The sequence below is a fragment of the Diaphorina citri genome, unplaced genomic scaffold (assembly GCF_000475195.1).
Source record: "Diaphorina citri unplaced genomic scaffold, Diaci psyllid genome assembly version 1.1 scaffold36, whole genome shotgun sequence".
NCBI classification, from domain to species: Eukaryota; Metazoa; Arthropoda; class Insecta; order Hemiptera; family Psyllidae; genus Diaphorina; species Diaphorina citri.
In genome coordinates, this window is record NW_007377473.1 from 322,705 (window position 1) to 332,699 (window position 9,995).

At 36.8% G+C, this 9,995-nt stretch overlaps 1 protein-coding gene across 1 annotated transcript in view; it reads left to right on the forward strand.

The window, feature by feature from the left end:
* Positions 1–9,995, forward strand: part of LOC103512360 (aspartate aminotransferase, cytoplasmic-like) — a 26,857-nt gene that overhangs the window by 1,419 nt on the left and 15,443 nt on the right. The window lies entirely within an intron of this gene.

A 9,995-nucleotide genomic window follows, 5' to 3' on the forward strand; every position in this document is an offset into this window, starting at 1 on the left:
ATTGTAAAATTCCAGAAGTAAAAAAAAAACTTTAATAAATAGTCGAGACTTTCTTGGTCAAAAATCCAGAAATTCCATTCTTATTAATTCCTAATTTATACTAGGTATATCTTTTCAGAGTTTCCTAATTATTGCTGTTGTAATCAATCATTTCCACTTTGCCTATTGTTATTAATAAATAAACATGCGTTTACAGTTAAAATGTTAAGTTAATCACATTGTTTTACTACAGCAATATTTAGGCAAAGTGATACTGTGCCCATAGCAATACGAACTGCATGTCTAGCAATATCAAAGTATTGCGAGGCCAGCAAAGCCACAAAGTCAACTATGTGAAGGTCACAGAGTTGACTATGTGGGACTAGCAATGTGAGGATTGTGGTATTGTGAGGGCAGCAATATGACTTCGTGAAGGTCACAGAGTTGACTATGTGGGACTAGCAATGTGAGGATTGTGGTTTTGTGAGGGCAGCAATATGACTTTGTGAAGGTCACAGAGTTAACAACGTGGGACTAGCAATATGGGCAATTGTTGGAAAAGGATAATGTAGGAGCAGCAATATTTTATTGTGAGAGTAGAAATAAGAGTATTGTTAAGATAACAAAGTTGATTATGTAGCACTCTAATACCTTGTCATCCTAACAAAATTATTACACAATATTACACTGTTGAGATAACATAGTTAAAATTGAGACGCTAATTTCAACGTTGTGACCTTTGCAAAATCCAATAACAGAAAATCTGCCGTTAAGGCCGCAAACTAATTATGTGGGCTCATATACCGCAACGTTTCTATGTGAGACCCGCGACATTTTTTTCTCAGTGTATAGTCTTGTTTTTTAACGTCTATTAGATAGGGGACAGTCCGTAATCCACTCCAGTCAAGTGAAGACCATGTCCAGAAATATGTACTATACTTTATTGTTTGTATTTTTCATCTCTTTTTTGCCAAGAGGTATTTGATAGAGGGAACTGTAACGGAATCAGATACATAATTATGATCCCGAAAGCAAAACGAGAAGAAAGATACACGTAGGACATAGAAAGCCAGACGTTCCTAGAACGAACCTTATCTGTTTACGATAAAGTCCTCCTAGGTCGGGAATCGAACCCGTGACCTAGCGCTTACAAGTCAGGAGCGCTACACTCCAAGCTAACTAGGCTGGCAAGTCAAACATAAAAAGATGGTACAGTTGGATAATTGAATAAAGTAATAATAATAAAAATAAAACTAAAAAAAATCAAAATTGCTTGGTCATGCTTCTTCGGCACAGAATAGAATGGTAGAATAGAGCAGAAATAGAATAGAATAGATTTAAGCGTAAAATATGGAGATGAGTGGCATAACCAGGTTCTAGCTTGAGGAGACCTCACGTTGGAAGTTAGAATTGTCAAGATCCCTCTAGCATTCTGATGGTCGCGAATTCGCATTAACCCTGTAAGTGACACTTGGTCACAAATAAGCTCTTGAGACGTTGAGTGATACCACGGGCTGACAACCAAAAAAACAGCCTGGACAAGGGTGTTAGTCACCTGGACAAAAAAAAAGTTCATTTCGTAGCAATGAGGAAACAACGGCTTCCTTAGACTCTCGTGGTCTGTGTTATAGCATGACCATCCCATAGTATGTCTCCCATCAGATTGGGCGTGAAGAGACACAATACTTCCCATTTAGGTGCTGGGTCAACCCAAGAACACCAGAAAGTAACCCGTTGAAATATTTGCAATCGAAATATACCTACGAGTGCAAATTTTTTGACGATTCAAGGAACTCAACCCGAGATCTTCTGTATGGAAAGATTTGGCAAGCAAGCTAGTTTAGTCCAAAACATTCCGAAGTCCGAAAGAAAGTCCACAAACTTCAACGGGCTAACAGCTAACACCTAAGAAAACCTTATAAAGATAAAAAAAAAAATATTGAAATTCATATTTATCTACCATTCCGTCTTGCCATCTTTTGGGTCCCTTTTAAAAAATATGAATCATAATTTAAAATAAATAATAAAATGCACATCGAACCTATCATTTTTTTCTACTTTTTTTTACCATTTTTATCATCTTTTTTTTCCAATTTCATACTGTTGTATACAAATAAAGAATTAAAAAATCTTTAACAAAAAGGACGTGTGCTATAGAGATGTAAATAAAGTGATCAATCATAAATTATGACAGCCCCGGGGTTTTGGGCGCCTCGGGGCCGTTCTCGGGCGGGGCCATTTTGCCCCGGGCATGGGCAGTTTTCCCAAAAAGTTTTCCTTTTTGGGTCTAGTCAGTCTAGTTAGCTTGGAACTTGAAAGTTAGCGCGTCTGCCTTGTAAGCTCTAGATCGCAGATTCCTACCCGGGCGAGGTTTTTATCCTAAACACATAACACTTAAGGTTGGCTCTCGAAAAGTCTGATGGCTTTCTATGTCCTAATTTTCTTTCTCTCTTCGCTTTCAAGACGTTAAGACCTTAACAGTTCCCTCTATCAAACCACGAGGGGGAAAAAACATAAAGTTAATAATTTATCTAATACTACCTGGTATTCTTGTTTGTAAAGAATATTTTCGAATCCCGAGGAGGGGCCCTTGGTCCCGTTAAACTGTAGACGGCCCTGGAAAGGCCTAGGTTTTTTTCGGGCTCCTTTGTACGTGTTGAAATTTTCGATTGTAAAAAGCGATAGATAAGGTTGCGATTTGCGATACGGATTTATAAGGTTTTCTTAGAATGTGTCTATATAAAGAGAAATAATTGAATGTCGAGGTGTGTGGGTTGGCAGTTTATGAGTAAATGATGTTCATTGGATAATGATAATAATAATAATAATAATAAAAAAAAATACGAAAGTATAAGTTTTAAATTCGATTTAGTTTAGATTTGGCATTTAGTTTGTCTACAAAATTGGTTTCAGAGCCAGAGATGGAAATCGCGAAGAAACAAGATTGCAAAGGATTTGATTAATTTTTTGATCAACTTATCCGATTTTGATAAATTTTGGTAAACTCTTATAGGTAGTTCGGTGAACGGGCCCACCTGAAAAGCCCAAATGGGACTCGAACTTTAAATGGGGACAGGTTTCCCTTTTTTGCAAAAAAAAAAATCATCAAATTCGGGTACATAATTGGTCCAATGTCCAATCTAGATTTTGTGGTTATACATACATAGCAATTCAATTTGAGATTGAGACTGTCGTCTACTGTAGACCTGGTGGTTATAGCTGGTAAGTTGTTAGTATAGCTACCTACTTACTTTACAAAACATGATACCCTAACAAAACAAAATAAAACTTTGAAATTCAAGAGGACACAAAAAGCCCCCCAAAATAATAAGTTGACATCTTCAAAATCTCACTCACTACCTATTATACCGAGTAGCTATTGTACGGTACTTCTGAAGTTGTCAACAGTCCGTCATTTATCTTACTGCATTATTATAAAGTATAGGTATGTCCATTCTCTATAGGGCTGAATTGAGCACATGTATGGGGCACTCAATAAATACCGTTCTAAGTCCTTTTCAAAGGTGCGGTGTTAGCGGTGGATAATGAGAAGCTATACATAAAAAAAGGTTCTAATCTTAAACAGAATAAGTAGCTCCTGAGACATTTGTATCGGGCTTCAAATGACCCAAATCCTGAGGATTAAGGAGTTTTTTTTTTTTTTTTTTTTTTTTTTTTTTTTTTTTGGGGGGGGGATAATTTAAAAAAAAAAAATTTGTTTTTTTAAAGCTTTTTTTTTTTTTTTTTTTGAGAGAGAGATGAATTGAAAGGAAAAAATCTGGTTGTTATAAGCCAGCTGAAAATAAATTTGAGGGTACACGAATATATAGGTCGGTTGGTAGAGTCTGTGCCTGTATAGTTGTATACCTATAGGTCTCAAAAAAATTAGTCGGTTGGTAGTCTCTTGGTTTCAAAAATTTCGAGTCTTGGATTTGATTTCGGACACCGACAAAAACATTCCGACGATTGAAGCCACAAGCATCAATAAAAAAGGTTACATCATTCTCATCATAGACAAAAAAGTTCCCTTAAAAAAAGTTTTAATGTGACTCACAAGCAACACAAGTGGCTACGCCATTTTGATATTGTGACGAACACACCAGCATATCACGATTATAACAACCTACAGTCAAAAGAGGGGTAAGGATAAATAGATGCTCAAAAGAAGGGATAATAAGTGGAAGAACGGGGCTTTTTTAAATGAGCTTTTTATTTTTTTAATTTTTATTAATCTCCCTAAACTACGTCCCAATTGAGGGTCCTCAATAGCTATCAGTATTGTGGGATGAATGGAATGATGGGTTAGGTATTTATGAGACAGTATATGAGGGTCAGTTTAATTGTTTCTTCTTCTTCTTCTTCTTCTTCTTCTTCTTCTTCTTCTTCTTCTTCTTCTTCTTCTTCTTCAAATAATCCTTCAAATAATCTTCAACACAATCATTTGATCTCCAGATCGGATCTCTGATAAATTATTTAACTATGTGGATTTTGAGCATTTTAATAACATTACTGTGTGGATTTTGGAGTTTTTAATAACATTATATAGAGAGAAAAAGGTGAAATTTGAACCGCACGCTTCTAAGATTAAAGGTCTGATCACTATTAGAGGTTGTTTTTAATCGTTTTAAGTCCGAGTTTTGGGGGAGACCTTTTTTTTTCTGACCATTGCATCGGATAGAAGAGCACGTGCTAAAGATCGGAAAGATTGATTGTTGATACAGCTACAGCATCAGATGAGCCAAAAATAGTATCTTGGTAGGTATAATTAGGTATTAATTAAATTTATTAGCTTCCACTGGTTCCAATTTGTATTACAAATTTCATTAGTTCATTCTGTGTATATAACATTCTAATTCAATGTTAGAACACAAACACTTTATTTATTTTATTTTAATTTATTATGGTGCGTACAAACACTTTAATAAATACAAATAAAAAAAAAAAAATAGTTCATTAAAATAGCTTGGAGGGAGCGCGCCTGCCTTGTAAGCGCTAGGTAGCTTTTGATTTCCGCACGAGGCGAACTTTATTTGAAACAGATAGATAAGGTTCGTTCTCGGAACGGCTCTCATTTTCCTATCCAGTCCTCTTTCTCTTCGCTCTCGGAACGATAAGACCTCCGTTGTTACAATCCCCTCTATTAAACCTCTTCGGAAGAAGAACTGAATGCGAAATTGTCGAGTGAAAACAAAAGAATTCACTTCGCTCTTTCAATTCGATAGAATTCGTAATCTCCTGATAGGTATACGTATACCTATCCAAGTAGAGGTATACGTATAATTACCTACATTGATTATACCTACGTATCTAATATTTCACTACATTAAACAAAATGGCCGCCCATGTTCAACCCCTTCACTATAATAATCAACCTCATCATCGAGTTTTTTATGCGGATAAAAAAAAGAACCCCTCACGATTATTTCTAATTGAGATAAATAAATAATCTATTTAGCCCTTCCCAAAATGGAGTAGTGTATAAAAAAATCAACAATTCAACATCTATTCGCGTTTTTTATGTTAATAAAGAAATCATTTCCCATAGCATTTCCGCAGTATGAGAAAAAATCATTTAGCCCTTCCCAAAAATGGAGTATTTCAAGGAAAAAAAAAAAATCAACAATCCACGATTTTTTATGGAAAAAAATCGTAATAATATTTCCCACAATATTACTCCAGCATAAAAAAAAGCCCTCTTCAATTAAAACTCAAGGGGGCTTCATTCGCGTGCCTTATTTGTCGCAGTACTGGGGATATAAACACGCAGTGCAATCATGTATGTAAATATTGTAGCTATTGTTCCTTATTTTGTTCCTCAATAGTGTAGTGGTTAGAGCGGACGTCTTTAAAGTCCCCCGAGCCAGACATGAAGAATAAATTTTAGTGTTACAAATTAAAAACTTTGTTTTAAAATATTATGGGATGGTAAAGTTTCTTCTATGGACATCACATTTTTCTCCACTGGACAGTGCATTAAAATCTTGATGTTTGCATTCCTTGATCTTCAATGTTATTTTCCCCAGTTTACTTGCCTTAGAACAATATCTTGCACTATTGATCTCACTAAGTTGAGTGCTCCCTGAAAAAGGCAACACTATAATTATCTACCTACTCGGTCACTGATTAAGATAAAATTCATGCCCAATTGTGCTCCTCTTGAAAATTCCATAGGGAGCTACTATAATCTGAGTCTCATCAACTTGTGCCGTTTAGAAATCAATTTACTCGGAACAAAATACACATCAGTGCATAGTGTAGAACACTTAATTGTTAAATCACTTTAATTTATTTCCATCATTCTGTCTCAGGGCCATTTTTAGGGGGTGGGGGCAAGGGGGCCTTTGCCCCCTTTGGGCTTCATCTTTGCTCCTTTCTTCCATGGTTTACTCCAAAAATTTGGAGCATTCATCCCCTGTTCCCCCTACATCACTGTTTGGACTCCTGGGCTCCCCCCTTGATGAAATTCTGGGTACAGCCCTGTACCTGTCCTTGTGAACAATTAAGGTCTCACTTCTATAGATACCTATTACTTAGATATGCACAATGATTGTACAATGTACATCTTAGCTAAACTAGACTAGTTGGGCACTGGGCAGGCAAATATTGTGTACCTAAATTGGTCTGGTTACTGTCAGTCTCAGTTAAGTCTAGTCAGTAGATTTTATAGATAAATGTTGGGATAGGACTAGCTTTTTTTTTTTTTTTTTTTTTTTTTTTTTTTTTTTTTTTTTTTTAAAAAGAAGAAGGTTTATGATGTCAGCAAAGACTGAAAAGTCCAAGTATGTAGGTAAATATCTAGGGAAAGTAGACTACCGTTTACCCCAAACTTTATAAAATTAATGACCCTAAAAATCGTCCTATTATAGCTCTGCCCAAAGTAATAGGGGTAGTGTTACGTCAAACATAAACTCATATTAAGGTACCTAGGTATCAGGATTCCCCAAGAGATATCTAAATACCAAAGTATGTAAACATTATTAGAGCCTTTTTTTTCTTGTTTTCAATAAAACCTCAGAATGATGTAACACTGAAGTTCCTCAAAGGTTCCTGACCTCTTGACTTCCCTGTGATAGGTAGGTATTCCCTGACCTTTGTGCCTGCAAGAAGCATAAAACCGATTTGCCTCGGGCAGTAAGGAAGGTACCTAATTCATTATCTACATTTATATATAGAGGTAACTGTAACAAAGGAGGCATAACCGCTAAGGGCGCTAAAGTCTTTTCGTCTCGAAAGCGAAGAGAAGTTAGGGCAGAGGATAGTGACCGTTCCGAGAGCGAACCTAACCCGTTTATACTAAAGTTCGCCCAGCGGGCAGGAATCGAACCCACGGACTAGCGTTTACAAGGGTTAACGACGACAAAATATGCATTATTATATCTTAATGAACATATTCGATGAGTTACAATGCGTTGTCAGAAATAAAACATCTCGAAATCTAACTCATTAACTTCCCAAAACATGTGGCAGCCATTTTGAAAAAATAAATAAAAATGAATGGGTAAAAAATATCGTTTTGTAACCCTTCCTCTTGAATTATTACTCCTTATCTTTTTATTTTTATTTATTTAATTTTTTTTTCTTCTTTTTTGAAGAAATTTGATAGAGGGAACTCTAACTGCTGAGGTCTTATTGTCCCGAAATCGAAGAGAGAAGAAAGACAGGATAGGAAGAAAGCCAGCCGTTCCGAAAACGAACCTTATCCGTTGGAGGATAAAATCGGCCACGGGCAGGAATCGAACCCACGACCTAGCGCTTACAAAGCAGACGCGCTACCAACAAAACTAACTTGGCTGGCGTGTCTATTCTTAAGAAGCGTGCTGACCCAATGACCTGGAATCACAAATCCCGTCTCAGAATCCCAGTGATAAAGACCCCAAATTTTTTACCCTAACATAAATAATAGCATAAAAAAGATTGGCTACTAAAAAAAAAAAACACACACCTTTTGTAGCCACTAAAAGGTGTTCTTTTTCTAGACAAGGGAACAGGCGCTCGTAAATTATCGCTCTTTTCTTTCGATCCTTTTGACTTTTGTGATAAATTGAGACCCAAAGGTCTGCTCGCTTTTGTGTCCAAAATGAGGGCCCTAATTATAGCTGTAAAATTATGACCAATGTGTGGACCTTTCCTCTTGCTTCCTCTAATAATAGACGAAAGGAAAAGGAATTTTAATTGTGTTGAGCATAAATGCTTGTCACAAATGTCGTTCCCTGCTGAATGCACTACGCTAAATTTTATGACTTGACTTGGACTCGAAATGTCCAATAAATGAATGACCTGGTCGATTCAGCTTGCGCTGCCAAGACCCTTTGTTTATGGTCAAGATAATAATAATTGTCTTTCTTAGGAGTTGAAAAAACAAATCAATCAAACCATTAAATTCTTTGTGACACAGCTGTGAGCTTCTTCACAACATTAGTGGGATATTTAGGTACATTAATAATATCAAATTATGATCTACTTGTAGGTATCATAATATCAATCTTTTTTTTTTTTTTTTTTTTTTTTTTTTTTTTATTTGTACATTGGTAATGCCACTACTGGTAGCTACTCAATTAAAGTAGCTACTCAGTGGTCACGAGGCTACTGAGGTACTGAGTGCACTCCGAACTCCGAAAAAACTTCGACCCCACCGTGAATCGAACCCGGGACCTTCGGCGTGCGAGCCCATTGTGATACCTACTCGGCCACAGAGGTTCCTTCTAACACCATATTATTATAGGTACTTCATCTTGACAGAATGATAGATAAAGCAGTAGGCAGGTAGTAGTGTTGTTAACAGTCATATTCTGAGTAGACAGCTCAGAGGAGCGAGACAAGTAAACTAAAGTTGACAAGTATATGTCTGTATTGTATGTTCCGCAGTACCTACCTAGGTACCTCTTGTTCTGTTCTAATAGTGAATAAAATTAGTGATAGCTTAGCTGTAATAGAATAGTAAGAGTTGAGACTTCATTCGTTGTGTTTCGTTTTCGTTCAAAAGTAGATAAGATTTCATTTCTTACGTATTTTCCCTGTCCCTGTTCTTGTTCAGATATTGTTTTTGGATAATCTTTATTTGTTCTTTTTCTTCCAATTATATTCTCTCTCTCTCTCTCTCTCTCTCTCTCTCTCTCTCTCTCTCTCTCTCTCTCTCTCTCTCTCTCTCACAGACGCACTACCAACTAAGCTAACGTTAGCTTAGTTAGTAGTGCGTCTGCACCAATACTTTTATATGGGTTCCAGTCGATGTTGATCGACATTGATCGACTTCGAAATAGTTAAGTTTACCTAACACGTACCGATCTCAGTTATAGTTTGTGTTATGCGATTATACCATAACCATACCATACCATACCTATCATATAAAACAGACAGCATCATACCAAAACAAATTACCCCATTCGAACGCCATTTTGTGCAAATATAGAAAAAAATCCAACTTTTTTTTAGGAATCATGAAGTACCTACATGCACAATTGCATAAATATAGGGAGTGGAGTAGCTCCCTCCAATAATAATTATCTCCAGAAATACACACTCCCGAAACTGAAGAGCTCTTTATAACCACGCGAAGCAAAACATCAAGGAACGAAAATACACACTCATGAGAGTCATGAGTAACAAAATAGAATAATTACTTCTGAGATGATGCACGCGTCATTCAGATTGCATCTGTTGCTACATTAACCCTGGTACACTTGAGACAAAAAAATCTGGCTGGGGGACGTTAAACAAGGAGTAGATCAGCTTAGTCTAGCTGGGGGACGTTAAACAGGGAGTAGACCAGCTTAGTCTGGCTGGGGGGACGTTAAACAGGGAGTAGACCAGCTTACTCTGACTGGGGGACGTTAAACAGGGAGTAGACCAGCTTACTCTGACTGGGGGACGTTAAACAGGGAGTATACCAGCCTGAATTTCCCCTTGCAAAAGAAATAGCAAATGTTGATTGTGGAGGGCAGCCACTTCTAAAATTTGTAGCCAAAACCAAATGTCAGCCCAAAGCAATCACCCTAGTTAGGGCTGATTGAGAGGCT